Source organism: Callospermophilus lateralis, chromosome 19 (genome assembly GCF_048772815.1).
Source record: "Callospermophilus lateralis isolate mCalLat2 chromosome 19, mCalLat2.hap1, whole genome shotgun sequence".
NCBI classification, from domain to species: domain Eukaryota; kingdom Metazoa; phylum Chordata; class Mammalia; order Rodentia; family Sciuridae; genus Callospermophilus; species Callospermophilus lateralis.
The window spans coordinates 31,185,326-31,209,591 of NC_135323.1; the positions used below are offsets into that span (position 1 = coordinate 31,185,326).

General features: G+C 37.5%; 1 pseudogene; it reads right to left on the reverse strand.

Annotated features, from left to right (window-relative positions):
* Positions 1-24,266, reverse strand: part of LOC143384896 (cytochrome P450 3A25-like) — a 96,709-nt pseudogene that overhangs the window by 22,538 nt on the left and 49,905 nt on the right.

Consider the following 24,266-nt stretch of genomic DNA (forward strand, 5'->3'; position numbering starts at 1 on the left):
AGGATTTTATTGAGAATTTTTGCATCTAAGTTAATTAGAGATATTGGTCTATAGTTTTCTTTCTTTGAAGTGTCTTTGTCTGGTTTTGGGATCAGGGTTATGTTGGCCTCATAGAATGAATTTGGAAGAGCTCCTTCTTTTTCTATTTCTTGAAATAGCTTGAAAAGTATTGATATTAATTCTTCTTTGAAGGTTTTGTAAAACTCTGCTGTATACCCATCCGTTCCCGGGCTTTTCTTAGTTGGTAGTCTTTTGATGGCCTCTTCAATTTCTTCTTTTGTTATTGGTCTGTTTAAATTGTGTGTGTCTTCCTGACTCAATCTGGGCAGATCATATGACTTAAGAAATTTATCGATATCTTCACTATCTTCTATTTTATTGGAATATAGGGTTTCAAAATACTTTTTAATTATCTTCTGTACTTTTGTAGTGTCTGTTGTGATATTGCCTTTTTTCATCCCATATGTTAGTAATTTGCATTCTCTCTCTTCTTCTCTTCGTTAGCATGGCTAAGGGTCTGTCGATCTTATTTATTTTTTCAAAGAACCAACTTTTAGTTTTATCAATTTTTTCAATGGTTTTTTTTTGTTTCAATTTCGTTGATTTCCGCTCTGATTTTAATTATTTCTTGTCTTCTGCTATATTTGCTGTTGTTTTGCTCTTCCTTTTCTAACGTTTTAAGATGTAGTGTGAGTTCATTTATTTGTTGTTTTTTTCTTTTTTTGAGGAATGAACTCCAGGAAATTAATTTCCCTCTTAAAACTGCTTTCATTGTGTCCCATAGATTCCGGTATGTTATGTCTGTATTGTCGTTTATCTCTAGGAATTTTTTGATTTCCTCCTTTATATCTTCTGTAACCCATTGATCATTCAGTAACATATTGTTCATTTTCCAGGTGATGCAGGATTTTTCCTTCCTTCTTTTATCATTGATTTCCAGTTTCATTCCATTATGGTCAGATATGGTGCATGGTATTATCTCCACACCTTTATATTTACTGAGAGTCGCCCTATGGCATAATATATGGTCTATCTTTGAGTAGGATCCATGTGCTGCTGAGAAGAAAGTGTATCCACTTGATGATGGTTGATATATTCTATATATGTCAGTTAAGTCTAGGTTATTGATTGCGTTATTGAGTTTTATAGTTTCTTTGTTCAGCTTTTGTCTAGAGGATCTGTCCAATGGCGAGAGTGGTGTGTTGAAATCCCCCATAATTATTGTGTTGTGGTCTATTTGACTCTTGAACTTGAGGAGAATTTGTTTTATGAACATTGCAGCACCATTGTTTGGTGCATACAAATTGATAATTGTTATGTCTTGATGGTGGATGGTTCCTTTTAACCGTATATAGTGTCCTTCTTTATCCCTTTTGATTACCTTAGGTTTGAAGTTGACTTTATTCGATATGAGAATGGCCACTCCTGCTTGCTTCCGAGGGCCATGTGTGTGGTATGATTTTTCCCAACCTTTCACCTTCAGTCTGTGTATGTCTTTTCCTATCATATGAGTCTCCTGAAGGCAGCATATTGTTGGATTTGTTTTTTTAATCCATGTTACTAGCCTATGTCTCTTGATTGGTGAATTTAAGCCATTAACATTTAAGGTTACAATTGAAATATGGTTTGTACTTCCAGTCATGTTTATTTATTTATTTATTTATTTTAGATTGGCTAGTTTTCCCTCTATGGTTATTTTTCTCCCCCTTTACTGAGATACCTCCCACTGTTAGTTTTGGGCCCTATTTTTCAATTCCTCTTCTTGTAATATTTTGCTCAACATGCTCTGCAGTGCTGGTTTTCTGGCTGTGAATTCTTTTAGCTTTTGTTTATCGTGAAATATTTTAATTTCATTGTCAAATCTGAAGCTTAGTTTTGCTGGATACAGTATTCTTGGTTGGAATCCATTATTTTTCAGTGTTTGAAATACGTTGTTCCAGGATCTTCTCGCTTTCAAAGTCTGTGATGAAAAATCAGTCGTTAACCCAATTGGTTTACCCCTAAATGTAATCTGCCTTCTTTCTCTCGTAGCTTTTAGTATTCTCTCCTTGTCCTGTATGTTAGCTATCTTCATAATTATGTGTCTTGGAGTTGGTCTATTATGGTTTGGGATGTTTGGGGTCCTGTGAGCTTCCAGGATTTGGCAATCCATTCCATCTTTCATCTCTGGGACGTTTTCTAGTATTATATCATTTAGTAAGCTATCCATTCCTTTGGACTGATTCTCTGTGCCTTCTTGTATCCCAATGACTCTCAAATTTGATCTTTTGATGAGATCCCATATCTCTTGGATAGATTGCTCGTGAGATTTCAGCATCTTTTCTGTGTTGACTATATTCTTTTCAAGTTGATAAACTTTGTCTTCATTAGCTGATGTTGTGACTTCTACTTGATCTAGTCTGTTTGTAATATTCTCATTAGCACTTTTAATCTGATTTATGGTTTCTTGCATTTCTATGATTATAGCTTGATTTTTTTAACACCTCTATCTCCTGATAAAGCTCATTCTTTGCGGATTGAATTTGTGTGGTTAGTTCCTCTTCAAAATATACTTTCAATGCTTGGATTTTCTGTCTCATGTCTTCTCTAATAAAACGTTCCATCTGAATTAGGTATGCCTTGATTTCTTTCCCTGTTCATGTTTCTGATTCTTCTAGGTCCTCCTGTATATTTAGGTTGTCCTGCATTTTTTGTAACCCTTTTTTCCCTTGTTTTTTCATATTGTTCACGTTGCTTTCCAGCTCTGTTTGACTGCTTTGTAACTGCTTTCTCCTATACATTTGTTTTGGCTTTGTATATCTCTGTTGTCTCTCTTTTGTGGTGGGAGATTATGCCTAGAAATGTTGGGCTTTGTTGTACTTTAAAGCTGATTCATTCAGCTGATTCATATAAGGCTTCTAGGTTCTGTATGCATATAATGATTTGCTGTTTGTTCTTAGGACTATATGTTTAGGTTGGGAGCTCTGGTGGTACGATGGTTAGTATGTCTTGGCTACTTTAGAAGATTGCTCCACTGAAGGTGGATACTACCAGGCAATTGGATCAGGGTGTTGGTAGTAGCTAGGTATTTAGGAGTCTTATAGACAGCCTCAAGACATTCACCTATTTGCATTTAGACAATTACACACAATGGAAGATGTAATGCTTGGGATGAGAGTTGGGGGGTAGGGGAATGAAGGTGCTATTAAAAAGAAAAAAGGATAGAGGGAGAGATAGATTAGAGGGGAATGAAAAGAACAATAAAACTTGAAATGGGATAGAAAAAGAGAAGGAAAAGGGGAGAAAGGAACAGGGAGAGAAGATGGAGAGAAAAAAATATCGACAACAACAACAACAACAAAAAATTAAAGTCTTAGAGATCCACCTTCTTCTCTTCCAGTAGGCGGAGCTGTGCCCTCCAAGCGGAGCGTCTGCTCTCTACCTGCCAAGAGCTATTTCTGTAGGGTGTCTCCTGGGGGTCTCTCAGACTTGTCAGTCCAGAGCCATTTCACTTCTCCAGCTCTTAACGCCCTTCCTCCTGTCAGCCTGCCAGCCAGGTCCTGTTCCCCAGAAGTGATTCCCCAGAGATCTAGTTACACTTGCAACCCCACCGCGTGTCCCTTTTAAGCCCCAGTGCTGTGGTAAACTGGCAGCTAAGACCTTGGTGGTCACCGCTGGTGATATGGGGGGCTGGGGGGCTGGGATCCCCTCTTCTTCCCTACGGACATGACCCCTGAGAAGTCAATGAAGTTTCCTGGCTGCTTGTATCCACCTGCTAAAGTGGATTCTGCTGGGAAGGAATTCCGCCAGCCGAACTCCGATGACGTCACCTCTCTGCTATGGCGGGCCCCAGGCTCCTTGCCGGAGTGTCCGAGGGGAGGGGTGGGACTGGTCCCTCCCCATTCGCCTCAGCTCCTGGCTCATGGAGGCTTGGCTAAAGACTTCTTCCTGCCAAGCTGTGTCTCGGCGTCTAGCAGGACCCAGTCACTTTGGCTGTGGGCGGGTGGACGGATCTGCAGCTGTGCCCGCGGTGCGCAGACTGTGGCTGGTGGATCTGGAACTCCGCGTCTGGTGGCAGGGTCCCGCTCGTCCGGGTCACACAGATGCTTCAAAAAAATCCTAGTAGCTCCCGGGCAGTCTCTCTTCAGTGGAATTTTGCTAGGAGAATCTCCGTTGGTAGAATCCAAGAGTTATCCTTGCGACTTTATGACCCCATCACTGGGAGTGCATTAAAAGCGCAGCCTCTCTGCCCGCCGCCATGTTGGATCCCTACAATTGAATTTTCAATGCACTTTTAAAAATAATGAGAGCCTGATCTGTTTAAAGGTAATATTGGGAAACATAAAAACATTTTGCCACCTACCCACACAAAAGGAAAGATAACAGCCCCCTTAGCCTTTCTCTATTCCATGTTTTAAATGTAATGTTATATTGTGTTAACTAATGTTCATATAGACTCAGGAAATAATGTATGCAAACTTTATAAAATTATATTTAAGAAAAAGGCAAAATCAGCCTCAAACCTAAAACACTTTACCTAAAACTTGTCAAGTCCCATCTTACCTGGGATAAAACTCTGCCTTCCACCTACTACACGTTAGAGTGGCTCCAAAATAATCTGGTCTTCAGTTCATTTAAAGGTATGTTTAGAAGAGTGATACTTTTTTCAAAGATTACTATGATCTCAAACCTCAGGAATACATAAGACAGCCAAACTTCAAGATAGCTATTACACAAACTAAGCATGTTATTATTTTTGTTAATTTCATTATTAAAGAAAACAAATACTATGACTTTGTCTATGTCAAAGGGTTTCACAAAAGACTAACATATATTTAGATAGAACCTTATTCATTCATCCTGACTGCCCCAATAGCCATGAAGGTAAATGAACTCACATGGTGGATATATCTCACCTGAGTCAAGACAACAAAACTATTTCCTGCAAAAGAATGGAAAGACTTAAGAGACCCCAACCACCCTCTAAAGATAAAACAACAACAACAACGAAAAGAAATGAAAAGTACATTAAGTTATGTTTTTTTCTCTTACTCAGACTGTGTTCTAAGGCCAGGACAACTAAAACAATATATTTTGTGAACCAAGTGTATACACACACACACACACACACACACACACACACACACACACAAACACACACATATAAATGAATGGCCATTACAACCCCCTACCTCATTGATAATGGGGAATGTTATGGGCCAGGATATATGTGTCTTAACCAGACAAACTCCATTTTACTCTGAGACTCCATTTCATATAAGAAATTCTTTTGCCAGGAGAAACCCCTGCCACTGTCATCCTGATCCTGCTTAGTGTACCCTGCTTAGAAACGTGAATGTTTCTCTTCTTCTTATACAATGTAAAATTATTCTCTTTTTGGTTCCCATTTTTCTTGGCAATGTACCCTAACCACATAGAATATTGTCTAGATATTAGTAACCATTCTCTCAATTGTTCTCATTTAGGGTTGTTTTGATCCATTTCCCCTTCTGCTTATGGTTTTAGAGCTTATGATTTATGTGTATGGTTTTGAATCATAGTAACAGCCACTTATGTTTAATGTAGTGATATGCTTCACTTGTCATTTTGAAGTATAAATGATGTGCTCCAACCCCTGGAGTGGGTCAAGTAGTGCAGACTTGTGGCCTTCTCTTGGCCCACCAGTAGTGACTAAAAGTTCCAATTCCTATATTGAGTTGGACTCAGTGATTTATTGTAATCTCATTATAACAATAAAGCACTAATTCTCAAAAAGTATACATAAATATAAAGAAAAATAGAGAAAGGGTAACAGAGGGAAGGACAATGGGAGGAACAGAGAAATTACTAGGGTCTGGAGTAGAGCAAATTATATTCCATGTTGTATGATTATGGTATCTGCATTTTTCAACCTCCCATGCACATCAATTTTAATGGGAATCCTGTGTTGACAGCCATTGTATGTTTCTTTATAGGAATTATGAGAGGACAGAAGTGGACTCTCACCACCTATCTGGTGAGTCAGTTGAAGGGGTTAGTTGGGGTAGATGATGCCCTGTGTGACTCCTGAAAGTTGGTTAGAAATTCACTTAATGAAAAACAGGTTGGGTCATTCCAGGAGAAGAGTAGCATGTATAGACAAACGAAAACAAGAACATGTCATATTTAGGGAGCTTGAGATGTGATAAATAATAACAATCCCATAAAACATCTTATGGAGGTATAGAGTGAGACAAGATTGAAGAGGCCTGTGTGTCCTGGTGAAGAAGAATCAGGTGTTGCTGAAGGCATGTCGATTTTATCCTGTGGGTAGCCTTTGGAGGGATTTTAGTAAAAGAGAAATGTTAGCTGGGCGTCGTGGTACAGTCCTGTAATCCAAACGACTTGGGAGGCTGAGGCAGGAGGATCACATGTCTAAAGCCACCCTTAGCAACTTAGTGAGGTCCTAACCTACTTAGCAAGACCCAGATTCAAAATAAAAAGTAAAAAGTCTGAGTATCAAAATCAATCAATAAATATTAAAAGACCCATTTTACAAGGCTCTGCCTGGTGGTAAGCAGGGCATTCCCTGGATAAGACCAGCCTACAGTCCCATCAAGCAAGTTAGAAGTTCACTCTCCAACGTGGAGGGGAGAGTGTGCAGGTTTTACAGTGCTTTTCAACATGACCTCATGATGCTCATCTTCTCCTTACTCATTTTCTCTTTCATGAATTCTGATTTCTCTTTGATTTATTGGCTTTCTCCTCGTTTTCTTCCTGCTTTCCTGACTATCAAAATGATTCTGATTATAAAATGACTGAACTATTTCTACCTCTGACTGTCGGTTGACTCCAGAAATTCAGTGAATTCACATTTAGTAATAAACTAAAGACTGTCTATGGATTTGTGTTCACAAGCAGTTCTGCACCATTTCATAACTATGTTGGGAGAATTCTGGGAGGTGTGGAAAGAAATATTTAACCTATGTGAGGCTGACACATCAACCAGGTTTTTGAGAGAATCCCTTGCACCTTCAGCACAATTTGGAATCACAAGTTCTGGCTCCAGGGCCCCACTTCAGTATTAAATTGCCTCAGCAATTTTCTTCTTCAGTGTTGGTTTCACAGATATAACATGGGAATTAAAACAACCCAACTCTAGTTGTCTCACAGAGTAAAAATAGGATCCATCATTAAGAGAGATGTAAATGAACTTTCTAAATTATGAGGTACTCTGTCTCCTTATTGGTTATTTTTCAAAAGAAGAAAGGCTCAGGAATGGAGTAGAAAGTGAGCAGCCATGATGAAGTCTTCTTACTCTTAACCTCAAAATCTTCATAAGGTTCCCTCTTCTAGAGTGAGGAGGGGAGATATGATGTCCCCCACCGGGCTAAAATGCTATCTTCAATTTGTGCCTTTGTAGGAGACAGAGATCTGGGCACAACAGTTTCAAAAGATCTGGGCCACATCCCAGTTTCTTAACTCATCCTGTTTGGCAGTAGGTGAGGCTGAGCCCAGGTTGCAAGGTTAAGACCCTGGTCTCTAGAGTTACATGATTTAAATTAGAACAGTGGCTCTGGTAGTAATTATCTAGGTAACCATGGGTGAGTGAGTTAAACTTTGTGGGACTTAGTTTACTCATTCATAAAATAATGACTATAACCACACAAATCTCATAAAGTTGTTGGATGGATTTTACCAGTTAATGAAGAAGTTCTTAGAAAAACACACACACACACACACACACACACACACACACACACACACTAGGAAAGACAGTGGAATTGATTGAACGTCACCTTCCTATGTTCATATATGAATACAACACTAATGAAACTCCACATCATGTACAACCACAAGAATGTTATTCTAATTATAATAAGTTATACTCCATGTATGTGTAATGTCAAAACACACTCTACTGTCATGTATATCTAAAAAGACCAAATTTTAAAATATGGATAAGTAAATAAGTGCTAGCTATTCTTTCCTGAGTTATTGATTCCTATGTGCGGTGCCTTTTTTTTTTTTTTTTTTTTTTTTTGCACTCCCAGTTGTGAGACCTCTCTAGACTTTACAGCTCAGGATATCTGTGGCCAGTGTGTCATCTTTCAGTTCCAGTTTATTCCACCTTTTATGCATCCTGATCATAGGATCTCTTAGATTCTGCATGAACTGGAGAAATTTGGCGACTATAATATACAAGATAATTAGAATAATGAGGAAGGGGTGTGTTTCATGCCAAGCCTGAGATATGCAGGCAGTGCTGAGTGGGTCTTGTGATTGAGATAACAAGACTTTTGGACCTCTTAGGTCAACTTCTCCCACATGAGGAAAGAGGTCCAGGCAAATCCAATGCCTCACACTTTCCATGCCTCCAGTCCCATTGATCCTGTTGTTTTTATATTTTTCAAAGGTGGAGTGATTTGAAGAAAAGAAAGAATGAATGAGTCAAATCCTGCTGCAAGCTTCAGTAAAGAATTATTTTAATTCACAGTATTTATCCCAATTTGTAATTAAAAATCTACATGAATGGAATTTTTGTTGTTGCCGTTTAGTGTCTCTTTCCCCCAGGAAAGGTTAACCTTATGTGTAATGCATGGCTCAGATCCTAAAGAATGATCTGAGCTATGCATTACACATGCAGGCATACAGCCCAGTCACCCTGCAGTGATCCTGGGTTGAGGTACATATTTCCTCCAGTGCCACGTGGGAATGTCCTTAGACCTGACCCTCTCCTCACCAACACATACACAAAGGCCAGAAGATTTGGCCCTTCCCTCTCCCAGCCATAAAGCTTAGATACTGCCTGCCTCCCCCAAACTGGCAAGATGAAGATAGTCCCTACTTTGAAGAAAGTGCATTTGACAGCTAGGTTACAAAAATCATCTTTCTCTTTTCTTTTCTTTCATTTATTTCTTTTTTCTTTTTGAATATTTAAGACTATTGCCTCTGAGTTTTGAATGTAAAACATAAACCAACACCATGAGCAATTTACTTGCCAGTGGAAATCAAAACAGGCTTCTCAAAGAGATGTCACTTGGGCTGATGAAGAACAAGGGGATGTACCATCCCATGGCAAGAAAGAAGTTCCACCATTCAGGATTGATAGGATGCTGCTTCTCATTCCACTATGATTACTTTATTTGGCATCCTGCAATTGCATGTTTATGTGTGCCTCTCTCAAATCATCATGATATCTGGGGCTGAGTTTCTATGTAACCAAGTACTTAGAGCAGAGATTTATAGCTAAACAGTGAACCAACTTGGTGCCCTTCAACAGATGAATGGATAAAGAAATGTGTTATATATACACAATGGAATATTACTCAGCCTAAGGGAATGAAATTATGATATTTTTCAGTAAATGAATGGAGCTTGAAAATATTGTGCTAAGCCAAACCCAGAAAAACCAAAGGCTGAATGTTTTCTCTGATATGGTGATGCTAATTCACAATAAGTTCGGGAGTTAGGGAAGAATAGAATTTCTTTGAATTAGGCAGAAGGGAGTGAAGGGAGGGGAGGGGATACTAGGTAAGAAGGATAGTAGAATGAATCTACTGGTTGTATGCTATGTGGAGATACATGGGTTGTGTAATCATATGCATAGAGTAATAATGTGTGATTCATTCTATTATTCTTCTCTTTGTATGTTTTATTTTGAGACAGGGTTTGGCTAAGTTGCTTAAGACCTCACTGAATTTCTGAGGCTGGTTTTGAATTTGCAATCCTCCTGCCTCAGCCTCCATAGTCTTGGGGATTACATGCAAAACATAAATTGTTCTACTGTTCAATATAAATAAGGAAAGACCCTACTAAATAGGTGCTATAGGAGATGTGTTTTGGAGGCTAAGCAGGAATCTCTCATGAGGCACAAAATCATATTAGAAAGATGAAACTGTGTGGGCAAAGAGTTAAGAATATTTTGATGAAACATTTATTTTGATGAAAGTCTGTTTTTAACAAGAGCAACTATTTCGCAGAGACACATAAGGAGATTTAATGCTAGTGGTTTTGCTTCGGTTTCTCATTATATCAAATAACCTATGGCATTACCAATTACACAGTGATTTATTGATTTACCACAATATATGAACTAAAAGTATTACAGGAGTTCCAGGCCAGGTACAAAATCCAGGTCTGGCCACTCACCCCAAAAAACAAACCCAAATGGTAATTGTGAAAATCAAGAAAAGAACTTTAATACCAGCCACAATGGGAATACAGGTTTTAGACATATCTTCAGGGTGTTGACATGACTGGAAGTTTTAAATAGAAGAAGAATGGGGAAGTGGGGAAGAGTTATGCATTTTTAAGTAGTCTTGGCCAAACTGGAGTATGATGGATCATTATCTCAGTTCTAGCACTCTGAGAAGTCCTTATCACTTGAAGTGGGTAAATTTAACTTACTGCACAGTATTTTCATCTACCAGACCTAAAATTCTAGAAGGGGCAGTGTAGGTTCCATGAAATGATTGCTCCTGTTGAGGGTACAGTCTCCTCATGGTGATCTGTCTATAATGCTCTGTCATTCCTGGAAGGAATTGAACAATGACTGAAAACTTCTAGGCACCACACCAGGTCTCTGAAACAAGGTACTGTAAAAGCTGATGATCGAATGTTCCCTCCATCTTGCCTCAGGTTTCAAGGGGGTATCAGATAGATTAGGTAAATTTGGGTTAATAAATGTGATATTTCCAGTTTTTAGATGAGCACTCCTTAAATGATTAACATGTCTATGTGCAGAGCTGAGCAGTCAAAAATGTTAAGTTAGTAAATGACACCCAAAGAAGGCCAAACACCAACCTTTATCCTGTTTTTAGTTACCCATTGAACAGCTGTGGACCCGAGTTACTGATTTACCAAAAGTTGCTTCTTGAAGTTCATATTATAAAAGGTCAAAGTAAGACAGTGCATGATTCTTTGCCAACTGCAAAGAGGACACCTGAACCTCCAATTTCAGGAAATGGAAAGAGTGGCCTTTCCTCTGGCTGCAAGGGAAATCAGCCTTCCTTGTGGCTCAAGTCAACCTGATTGTGTGACAACAGACTTGGGTGTCACTCAACAGATCTCACATTTGTGTTAGTCCAATGGAAGTGTCATTTTTTTAAATGACACATTTTTCGTTCAATAGAAAGAAGAATATTAAGGCTTCTTCAAATTGCCCATGTGAATTCAGATTTAAAGTAGTGCTGGATGCTGAACCAGGGATATGGCATAGAGAGAAGAAAAAGCGTAAAAATTTTGTGAACAAATTGCAAGGTAAAAAAGGTCACCATATTCTCTCAGTGGACTCCCTGTAATTGAGTGAACTTGGTTACCCAAAATCTCATCATCAACATAATGTCAAAACATCAGTCTCCCCCACCCTTTTTTTTACCTAGACTAGGAATCTCTACATTAAGGAAGAGTCAACATACCAAGGAGACATAGCAAATAAAATGTGCTGGCAGAATGCCAGCCTGAACCTCTCAGGAGCACTCACTTGTGTTCATGTTTATCAAGTATGAACCCATGAATTTGGGTCATGAAGACTAAACTTCTTTTAGCTAATTATTGTGCTTTTGGAGTTGGGAGGGGGTGTTCTTTAACTGAAGTTGCAAAGGAGAGAATTTGCTGATGGAGTTTTCATTATTATGTGTCACCAACATGTTACCTCCCTCACTGCCTGGTCCAGTTTCTCAGTCAGAGACTGGCTAATCCTTTATCTATAGACTGACAATCATGGTGATGTGGGTTTCTCTTTCACTTTATAGATACAGAACATCTTCACATGGGCTATTTAAGAGGATGAGAATGCCTGGGCCAACACCTCTGCCTCTCTTTGGTACTTTCTGCACTACTGCAAGGTGATTGTTGTATCTAGGGTATCTAGGATAATGATGTCTATCTCATTCCATCATATTTCCTGCCCTCCCACACCCTGCCCACCCTGCCTATCCTTTGCCCAATCAAAGTTCCTCCATTTTTTCCCATGCCTCCCTGCTCCCTGGATTAGTATCCATTTATCAGAGAGAACATTCAACCTTTGGATTTGGGCCATTGGCTTACTTCACTTAACATTATATTCTCTAACTCCATCCAATTGCCAGAAAATGTCATGATTTTATTCTTTTAATGCTAAATAATATTCCATTTGTACATATACAACAGTTTCTTTATCCATGCATCTATTTAAAGGCATCTAGGTTGCTTCCAAAATTTAGCTATTGTGAATTGACCTGCTGTGAACATTGATGTGACTGTGTTACTATGGTATGCTGATTCCAAGTTCTTTGGGTTGAGGTCAAGGAGTGGGATATCTAAGTCCAATGGTGGTTCCCTTCCAAGTTTTCTAAGGAATCTCCATACTGCTTTCTTGATTGGTTGCACCAATTTGCTGTCCCACCAGCAAAGTATGACTGTGGGTTTTCCCCTACTGCTGAGAGCCACAGCTGAGTCAGAATAGCCCCTGGCATTTTGCCAGAAGTAATGGTTGAGAGGCAAGCCATTAAGATGATGATGGATTGATTCAATTGTATATTAGACCTTTACACCAGTAATAGGGCGGCTCTTGCTGCCTTTGGTGCCCGCTACTTTGGAGTTCCCATTGAGTTCTCATAGGGTTGCAAGAGTGAATGCCCATGCAGCCCAGTGGAGGGAATTCCTGTTGGGGTGTGGTGTGTTCCTGGAGGCATTTGGGAGACTTCCCAGGGAGTGTGTGCCTGGAGTGCTGGTGGAGTTCAGGCAATAAAGTTTCCTGTTTGAAGACACAAGTGCTTTGTGGCGGCTTGTGATTTGTGCCCAGCCAGACTGTGGTACCCTACATCCTTGTCAACATTTATTGTTGTCTGTATTCTTGATAACTGCCATATTGACTGTCATGAGATGAAATCTCAGAGTAGTTTTGATTTGCATTTCTCTGATTACTAAAGATGTTGAACATTTTTCATATATTTGTTGATCTACTATATATCTTCCTCTGAGAAGTGTCTGTTCAGCTCCTTAACCCATTTTTTAATGGGTTGTTTGTTTATGTTAAGTGTTTTGAGTTCTTTATATATCCTGGAGATTACTGCCTATAAGATGTGTGTGTGGCCAAAATTTTGCTCACAAAATATAGGCTGTCTGTTCTCCTCATTGATTGTGTCTTTTGCTGAGAAAAAGCTTTTAACTTTGAGATCATCCCATTTATTAATCTTTGATTTTATTTCTTGTGCTTTAGGAGTCTTGTTAAGGAAGTTGGGGCTTAATCCAACATGATGAAGATTTGGACCTACTTTTTCCTCTATTAGGTACAGGGTCTCTGGAGTAATTCCAGTCCTTGATCCACTTTGAGTCGAGTTTTGTGCATGATTAAAGATAGAGATTTAATTTCATTTTGTTACATGTGGATTTCCAGTTCTCCCAGCACCATTTGTTGAAGATGCTATCTTTCCTCCAATGTATGTTTGGGTGCCTTTTTCTAGTAGGAGATAACTGTATTTACATGGGTTTGTCGCTATGTCTTCTATTCCCTATTATTGGTCCACAAGATGAATTTTGTGTTTCAACAAAGGCAGAATCAGTTATATAAAATCAGCAGAAATTGGATGATTTTAAAAATTATTAAAATGTAAATTCACTGAGTTGAATGTAACATGTTCCATAAGGAAGAATGTGAATTTTGACCAAGACTTTGTGGTTAACCCAGTTTGGTGTTTGACTCAGGGCCTGACTCCTGAAGCGAAATTAATGAGAGTATTGGTGGCATTTCCCCTTCTTTTCTGCACTGAGCTAGGAAACTTGAAGTTGACTCCATTTTGTCATTCATCACTCATTTGTTCTCACTCGACAACATGTTTGAGGACCACTGTTATGTTTTAAATATGAGGTGTCCCCCAAAAGCTCATATGTGAAACTATGCAAAAAAATTAAGAAATTAATTAAGTGATGGGCTTATGAGGGTTTTAATGTGATCAGTGCATTAACTGTTATAACTGTAAACAGGTAGGGTGTGGCTGGAGGAGGTTGATCACTGGGTCCTGCCTTTGGAGATTATATTTTGTCCTTGGTGAGTGAGGTTCTCAGTCTGCTTCCTGGTGCTGTGCCCTGAGCTGCTTTCTTCCATCACACTCTTCTGCCATGTTGTTCTGCCACACAATAGACCAGAACAAAAGAATCAACCATCTTTGAAATGAGACCTCTGAAACAGTGAGCCAAATAAATTTTACCTCTCCTACATTGTTCTTTTCAGGTCATTTGGTCATAGCAGTAAAAAGATGAACTAAAACAATCGTATAAACTTTGTAAAATTAAATTCCCTGGTGCCTTTAATTTCCTAATTTTACCAGTATTCTAGGGGATTCATAAGATAAATAAAAAAAAATCTGGAAAAAACAAGTGAAGTGTCATTGTGAATATCCCTGGGAAATTCACTCACTTTCCCTCAGTTTTAGTTTTCTCACATTCATGTGGAGGAAAGAATTCAAAAGTTGGTAGGATTCCAGAAACAAAAAACTCACAAAATAATGCTACAGAAACCCAGAAGCTTCATATTCATACTCAAAGACAACTAGCCAAACAGTGGCAAACACCTGCAGTCCCAAATACTCTCAAGGCTGAGGCAGGAGAATAACAAATTCAAGGATAGCCTGAACGACATAGAAAATATGGCAAGATCTTGCCTCTCTCTCTCTCTCTCTCTCTCTCTCTCTCTCTCTCTCTCTATATATATATATATATATATATATATATATATATATATATAGATACAGATATAGTACAATACTTCAAGAAAATTCAAGATACACTATAAACTCCCTTTTCAAATATTTCCTCTGTTTTCTCGCCTTTGCCTTCAAATGTCTTAGAATAGGTGCTTCTCTCCAGCTGCAGCATTGGACAATAAGTCTGATGCCAAGGGATTGGAACCAACTAGAATCAGAATTCAATATGTTCAAAATAACAATATAATTTCTTTTTTCCCCTCTTCCCAGGATTTTTGGAAATATGAACCCAATGTCATGAAAATATGGGAAATGTGGGAGTGAGTGTTCTGGAAAGTTTTCTTAGGTAGACTTGTTGTCATGAGGCACCCCACTGCATAAGGACAATGCCAGTCCAGATGTATTACTGGTGAGTAATTATCATAAAGCTTTTGGGGGCTCCTACTCCTGCCAAGGATCCCATATGTCACCTGGTGTCAGGACTGAAAGCCAAGAACACCACACTCCTGAATTTTCTCAGTCTATGAAGATCCAGATACTCCTGGTCACAACTTTTATCCAGTGCTCAGTCAATCCTCCCTTTTCCAATTTTCCTTCCTTACAAAACATTTAACAATGCATAGGAGGCATTACTTCAAACCCTTCTAATATATGCACCATGCATGACTTTATCTCCTTTCAAGATAGTCACTTTGATTAAAAGTCAAACACCTTTATATAAATTTTGGGTTCATCATGTGCTTTTGAAAGAAAAGATGAGAGACAGAGATAAACAGATTGGGAAATGATTTGTCCTCTGTTTTATTTTAATTTTATCTACAAGTGTAAACTCTTGGGGGGCAATTAATTTGTTTTTAATTGTCAGGTGTTTTCAGGAGGATGTCTTTGCCAACATCATTCTATTGACTATGAAGAATGGATGTCCAGTACATTTAAACCACTGTGTTTCCCCCATGGGCTTATGTGCTTCAGGGTCTGGTAGAGTGAATACAGCTCATTTCAGCAGCTGTTTCCTTAATGCTGTTTGGTAAAAGCAGCACAAGTTGTGTATTATTGTAGTTCTTGTATGCTATAAGCAAGGGGGAGAAGGCTTTGCCTCTTCCTACCTCTTCATCTTCTCTCATCAAGTTCTCAAGAGCTGAAGAGCTGACCACAGCATCCTGCCTAACTGGCATGGATCTTAAACGGCATGTCATCGAAGGGAAAGAGCACACAGGGCTGAATCTCCACTGATACAACATCAGCATCTGAAGCCCTTGTAAGGACTTAATAATTTACTTTCCTTCAAATTTTTACCAATCCAACACTCTTTCACAGGGAAAGATCAATCAAGAACTTTAACTGAGAATGTACAGAAGAGGAGAAACTCTTTGCCACCTGCATCTCATTTATGATGTTAATTTCCAGGATATACAAAAACTCAATAAGCTTAACACCAAACAAACAAACAAACAAACCCCAAATAACTCAATCCATAATTTGGCAAAGGAATTCAACAGATCTTCTCAAAAGAAGAAATACAAATGATCAATGAATGTTTGAAAAAAGGTTCAACATCTTTAACAATTAAAAAATAAAAATTTTAAACTCCACTGATAATGAAATATTTTAAAATACAAAAATTGTTGTGAATGGAATTGAAAATACATATGCACCATTTAGACTTATCTGACCAGGCTCTCCTTATGAAGAATATTTTGTCTTTCAATATCTCTTCCCTACTTCAGCTATAAGACCTTCATTTCATGAAAATCAGAGTGGTTTCTATGGCCAGAATCTCACTGTGTATCATATCCTAATTTGACCTTGTATCTAGTGTTCATTATTCAGTTATGCATATGGGTTATGGAACATCAGTCTGGATTCCTGGGGGTCACTCTAACTGCAGAATCTGGCTTGTTAGTTTAATCAGCTCTTCTTTACCATTGCAGGTTGTGTGATGATCCACCATCTATGTTAGTTTTTGCAGATCCAGAGATGATCAAAACAGTGATAATTTGTTTTCACAAATCAGCTGTAAGCATTTATTTTTTAAATGAGATTTTTAAAATTAAATTTGTGTCTTAAAATGATTATGCCTTCACAGAGGATTGCTCAAAAAAAATATACAGGGAGGTTTCTTTCCTGCATTCCAAGAGTTATGTTTTACTAGCACATTGCTTATCTATGAGTATAGTCTATTCCTCTTACTATAGCAACCAGAAATTGACATTGATACAATTCACAGAACGTATTTAGATTTCAGCAGTTTTTTTTAATGTGCTTCATGCAAGTGTACCTATGTATGTCTGCAAATTTGCTACTGTGATTCATGTAACTATCATCTAGTCCAGACAAAGTGTTCCCCAAGGCTCTGTCTTACTAGTCTTTTAGAGTCTGTATATGTATCTTGTCTTTTCCTCTTAACAGGGTCTTCATTAAAGCAAATATGATTTTATTTGGAGGAGACTAATATATTAATATTTATTTGTGGTTTAGGCATAATATCTGAAAATTCTTTACTTTTGACTACTGTTTTTCTTGTTTCTCTTCTAAAAGTTGTACTTTTATGCTTTGCATTTAAATCTATGATCTATGTCATGTTTATTGTTAAACAAGATGAGGTTCGGTTTTGTTGTTTCATTTTATCGACCTGTGAATGTCCAGTTGTTCCAGCACCATCTTTAGAAAGACTGTCCTTGCAGCAATTCCAAGGTTATTCTCCGAGGCCAATATCAACCTGGTTACAAAACCAGGCAAAGACACCAATATCTCTAATGAACATAGATGCAAAAATTCTCAATAAAATTCTTGCAAATTGAATACAAAAACATGTCAAAAAGATCGTGCACCATGATCAAGTGGGATTCATCCCAGGGATGCAAGGTTCATTCAACATATGGAAATCAATAAATGTAATCATCACATAAATAGACTCAATGATTAAAATCATATGATCATCTTAATTTGAGAAGAAAAAGCATTTCAGAAAATACAGCATAGCTTCATGTTCAAAATACTAGGAAAACTAGGGATAACAAGAACTTTTCTCAACATCATAAAGACTATCTATGCTAAGCCTCAGGCCAATATCATCCCAAATGGAGAAAAGTTAAAGGCATTTCCTCTAAAAACTGGAACAAGGCAGGGATGTCTTCTTTCATCACTTCTAGTCAACATAGTTCTTGAAACACTGGCCAGAGCAATTAGACTGACAAAAGAAATTAAAGGGATATGTATAGGAAAAGAAGAACTTAATTAGCACTATCTGCTGACAATATGATTCTATACCTACAAGACTTAAAAAGCTCCAGCAGAAAACTTCTAGAACTAGTAAATGAATTCAGCAGAGTAGAAGAATATAAAATCAACACCCATAAATCAGAGGCATTTCTATATATCAGTGACAAATCCTCTGAGAATAAAAACTACCCATTTAGAATAATTTCAAAAAAATAAGATACTTGAGAATCAATTTAAAGAAAGACATAAAAGATCTACACAATAAAAACTACAGAACCCTAAAGAAAAAAATCACAGAAGACCTTAGAAGATAGAAATATCTACCTTGCTCTTGGATAGGCAGAATTAATATTATCAAAATCGCCATACCACCAAAGCACTATACAGATTTAATGCAATTCCAATCAAAATCCCAATGGCATTCCTCATAGAAATAGAAAAAGTAATCCTGAAATTCATCTGGAAAAATAAGAGACCCAGAATAGCTAAAGCAATCCTTAGCAGGAAGAGTGAAGCAGGTGGAATCACTATACCAGAACTTAAACTACACTACAGAGCAATAGTAACAAAACTTCATGGTATTGGCACCAAAACAGACTGGTAGACCAATGGTACAGAATAGATGACATAGAGACAAACCACAAAATTACAATTATCTTATATTAGACAAAGGTGCCAAAAACATGCATTGGAGAAAAGATAGCCTCTTCAACAGATGGTACTGGTAAAACTGGAAATCCATATGCAACAAAATGAAATTAAACCCTTTAATCTCGTTCATCTGTCTAATTGCTCTGGCCAGTGTTTCAAGAACTATGTTAAATAGAAATGGTGAAAGAGAACAACCCTGTTTTGTTCCAGATTTTAGAGGGAATGCATTCAAATTTTCTCCATCTAGAATCATGTTGGCCTGGGGCTTAGCATAGATAGCTTTTACAACATTGAGATATGTTCCTGTTATTCTTAGTATTTCTTGTATTTTGTACATGAAACAGTGCTGTATTTTGACAAATGCTTCTTCTTCATCTGTTGAGATGATCATATGCATCTTATATTTAAATCTATTTATGTGATGAAATACATTTATTGATTTCTGTATGTTGAAACAACCTTGCATCCCTGAGATGAACCCCACTTGATCATGGCACAGTATCTTTTTGATATGTTTTTGTATTCAATTTGCTAGAATTTTATTGAGAATCTTTGTGTCTATATTCATTAGAGGTCTGAAGTGTTCTCTTTTTGATGTGTCTTTGCCTGGTTTTGGAATCAGAGTGATATTGGCTTCATAGAACGGGTTTGGAAGTGCTGCTTCTTTTTCTATTTCCTGAAATGAGTTGTAGAGTATTGATATTAGATCTTCTTTAAAGGTCTTGTAGAACTTGAATGTGTATCCATCCATTCCTGGGCTTTTCTTGGTTGGTAGAGTTTTGTGGTGTCTGCTATTTTATCACTTGAAATTGATTGGTTTAAGTTCTGCATATCATCCTGATTCAATTTGGACAAATTATATGACTCTAGAAATTTATCAGTGCCTTTGATATTTTCTATTTTATTAGGCTACATATTTTCAAAATAATTTATAATTTTTTTCTGTATGTTGTAATGTCTGTTGTGATATTTCCCTTTTCATCAACTATGTTAGTGATTTGAGTTTTCTCTCTCCTACTCTTCATTAGCATGGCTAAGGGTCTGTCACTTTTATTTTATTTTTCAAAGAACCAACTTTTTGTTCTGTCAATTTTTTCCCTTGTTTCTTTTGTTTCAATTTCATTTCTTTCAGCTCTGATTTTAATTATATCCTGTCTTCTGATGCTTTTTGGGTTGATTTGTTCAGAAGGTTTTTTTATTGATTTATTCTATGCCTTTGTTAAGTTACTTATTTGTTGACTTTTTCTTCTCTTAAGGAATGAACTCCATGCAATGAACTTTCCTCTTATAAATGCTTTCATAGTGTCCCAGAGATTTTGATATGTTGTATATGTGTTCTCATTCACCTCTCAAAACTTTTTAATCTCCTCCTGATGTCTTCTATAACCCATTGTTCATTCAATAGCATATTGTTTAGTTTCCAGGTGTTGGATTGGATTTTATTTCTTATTTTATCATTGATTTATAATTTCATTCCATTATAATCTGATAAATTAAGGGTAGTATCTCCACTTTTTATGTTTTCTAAGAGTTGCTTTGTGGCATATTATGCGGTCTATTTTAGAGAAGGATTCATGTGCTGTTGAGAAGAAAGTATATTCTCTTGTTAAAGATTAAAATATTCTATATACGTCAGTTAAGTCTAAGTTATTGATTGTTTTATTGAGTTCTAGAGTTTGTTTGTTCAGCTTTTGTTTGGAAGATCTAAATAGTGATGAAAGAGGTGTGTTAAAGTCATCCAAAATTATTATATTGTGGCCTATTTGACTCTTGAACTTGAGAAGAATTTGTTTGATGAACATAGCTGCACCATTGTTTGGGGCATATATATTTATGATTGTTATGTCTTTTGGTGTATGTTTCTCTTGAGCAGTATGTAATGTACATCTTTCCCTTTTGATTAACTTTGGCTTGAATTCTACTTTATTTGTATGAGGATGGAAACCTCTGTTTTCTCCCACAGTCCATGTGAGTGGTATGATTTTTCCCAACGTTTCCCCTGCAGTCTGTGGATGGCCTTTACAATGAGATGAGTCTCTTAGAGGCAGCATATTGTTGAGCCTTTTTTAAAAAATCCAATCTTTTGGTTGGTGAGTTTATGCCATTAACATTCAGGGTAATTATTGAGACATAATTTGCATTTCCAGACATTTTTGTTTATTTTTGGTATTTAACTTGACTTGGTTTCTCCTTTGATTTGTTTTTTCTTTAGTATAGTACCTCCCTTTTCTGATTTTTATTGTTGTTTTTCAATTCCTCTTCATGGAATATTTTGCCAAGGATGTTCTTTAGTAGAGACTTTTGAGTTGTAAAATCTTTTGACTTCTGTTTATCACGGAAGGTTTTAATTTCATCATCAAATCTAAAGCTTAGTTTTTCTGGATATAAGATTCTTGTTTGGCATGTATTTTCTTTCAGAGCTTGATGTATATTGTTCCAGGACCTTCTAACTTTCAGGGTCTGGGTTGAAAACTCTGCACATATTCTAATCGGTTTCCAACTATATGTAATCTGATTCCTTTCTCTTATGACTTTTAATATTCTCTCCTTATTCTGTATATTAGGCATTTTCATTATAATGTGCCTTGGTGTGAATCTGTTAGAATTTTGTACATTTGGAACCCTGTAAACCTCTTGAGTTTGGTTTTTCAATTCATTCTTCATGTTTGGAAAATTTTCTGATATTATTTCATTGAACAGATTGCTCATACCTTTGGTTTGGAACTCCATTATTTCCAATATCCCAATAACTCTTAAATTTTGTCTTTTTATGCTATCCCATATTTCTTATATCTTCTGCTCATGGTTTATTACAATTTTCATTGTGTGGTCTTCATTCTTTTCAAGATTTCTATTTTGTCTTCATTGTTTGAAGTCCTGTTTTCCAAGTGGTCTTATCTGTTGGTGATGCTTTCAATTGAACTTTTAATTTGGTTTATTGTTTCTTTCATTGCAAGATTTCTGTCTGTTTTTTTAAAAAACCTCTATCTCCCTATTCAAGTATCCTTTGCTTCCTCTATTTTTTGATGTAGCTCTTTTTCAAAATGATCTTTTGCTGCCTGTATTTGCTCTTATACCATCTCTTAGTTCAAAGAACATTTTAATAATGTACATCCTGAACTCCTTCTCTGTAATATCTTCTGCTGTGCTAGCCATGGATTCTAAAAATGCAGTATCTTGATTTGCTTGAGGCACTTTCTTTCTTTGTCTTTTCATATTACTTGTGTGTCTTTTCTTCTAGCACTGTGTATCTAGGCTTTACCTATTTTACCCTTTAGGCTTATTGTGTCCCTGTAGGAACCCAATACCTCTTCTTTGAAGTCAAGGACAATGTTATGAGATCCCAGTATAAACAAGTACATACCCTAAAAAACCAAATATTTGCTAATAAGACGTTTACAGTTTGTTCACCATGTACAAAAATGGTGAATTAACTTCTACAATATACTCAGTAGGCTTGTAAAAGGATTTACAGATTCTGATGGTAGATAAGGAAACTGGGGCAAGGAATAGAATGATATGGTGAGGAGGTGGAAGGTGAGGATATAGAGTTGTTTTACCTTAGGAAGTATAAAAGAGAAATCTAAAGAGGGAAATTAGTAGAAGGATAGGAAGTACCTTTGGGTAGACAATTAAGTGAGAAGGCAGTAGAGTACATAAAACAAACACACAGATATATCAAAAAAAGTTAAAAAATGTTAAAATAGCAGAACCTGGTGGGAAGAAAGAAAAAAAGATATTAAAAATTTAAAAAATACAATAGTATTAAAAGAATGTACAACATAATGTAATATACTATTCAGACGTCCCAGACCTCAAAATCCTAATTCATGCACAGTATTTGGTTTCACATATGTTAGGGATGTGAGGGCAGGAGAAAGGAGAAGGAGGAGGAAAGAGAGAGAGGGAGAGAGAGAGAGATAGAGAGAAAGAGAAAAAAATATTGAAGAAAGACACAGGGATTGTTTTGGTAGTTTATCAGTATCTTTCCTGCTTTCCTTCTCATCCAATAGGTGGGGTCCTCTGTTGTTAGCTGGTATCTCTGCCTTCTGGATGGTGGAAGTAACCAGGATGTCATTGTGCAGAGTTAGCAGCTGCTGGGGAGAAGGGGAGTTAGATACTGAGTCCCAGGAAGATGGTGGTAAAGGTGACCCAAGATGGAGGCTCCTGCTTTCATCGGTGGGGTGTGTGTTCTGGTGGAGGGAGCCTTGTGATGGTGTTGAGTGATGAGTTCAGCAGCAAGCTCTGTGGCTGGCAATGCCAGCTGACTTCAGAGCCTGTGTGGAGTTCCTAGATGCTGGCAGGCACTGTGCATACGTGATTATGTCAGCTGCTGCAGAGTCCCAAGATAGCAGTGATCAGGGGATTTCCCACATTGGTAGATGAGGGTCCACACAGGGGTGGCAGACTGAGTTTTTACTCATGGGAAGCTCAGGTGTCCTCCATTGAAGCAGCATCTGTGACTTCTGCTCGATTTGATGGCCAAAAGTTCATTGTGGGTGCTACTGCCACTGCCATGAATGGTCTCACTCAGGTATCCAGTATTCCTGCGTGAGATAGTAGTTGGGAGACCTACTCTGATCCTGAGGCCTGGAGCCCTGGACAGGCAAGGTGCTTCCTGCATGGGGTGGGAATATTGCTGGCAGAGAAGCCATATTCTCAAAACTTGAACCCCAGGTCACTGAGCAATGCAGAATTCTGTCTCCCTCTGGCCCACCATCTTGGAACCCCCCTTAATCATCTTTTATCATCTATTCTTCACTTGCTGCTGTAATTTGTTCACATATGGGTCTCTCTCTCTCTCTCTCTCTCTCTCTCTCTCTCTCTCTCTCTCTCTCTCTCTCTCTCTCTCTCACTCTCTCTCTCTCTCTCTCCCCCCTTTGATCTGAGAGATGAGTCTCACTCACACTAGTGTCTCTGACTCCCCTGGCACAAGGGCAGCTGCCCCATGGCATGTGATGGGAGCAAGCACTAGCTACTTGGTCAACAGATAATTCTGACAGTGTGTGGATCTGTGCTGGTCCTACTTCTTGCTGCATGTGTAGCAGAAGGACGGTAAAATGGCACAGATTTAAATACTTTGTGTTTTCTCTACTCAGAATCTTTGGGGCCTACAGCACAGGCATAATCACTAGCACATCCTGGTACACAGAGGAAGGATGCCACACTATCTTCATTCACACTGAGTGGAAGATGGACTGGCAGGGGCATGACCACAGGGCCAGATACAGCCAGAGAAAGTTAATGTTTATTCCCTAAAGAATCCACAAGATTCTTTGTGAGAAAAATAGTGAAGAGAATCAGAGATTTAGATGTCTTTCATCCACTTTTTCTTATAAATACTATGTGGACTAGCATTTCTTTTTCTCTTTTAAATAACAACTTTGTTAAGATATCATTTACATTATAAAAATAGAGTCATATAATATGTAGTCTTTTGTGATGTAAAGGGCTATAATTTAGCATTTTTAATTGAAATATATATATCAGTACCTCAGATTTTTTGACCAAAGAATATTTCTTTTTTTTAAATGTTCAGATTTATTTATTTATTTATTTATTTATTTATTTATTTATTTGTTTGTTTGTTTTTCAATTAACACTTTTTTTATTGTTGGTTGTTCAAAACATTACATAGTTCTTGACATATCATATTTCACACTTTGATTCAAGTGGGTTATGAAATCCCATTTTTACCCCATATACAGATTGCAGAATCACATCGGATACACATCCACTGATTTACAT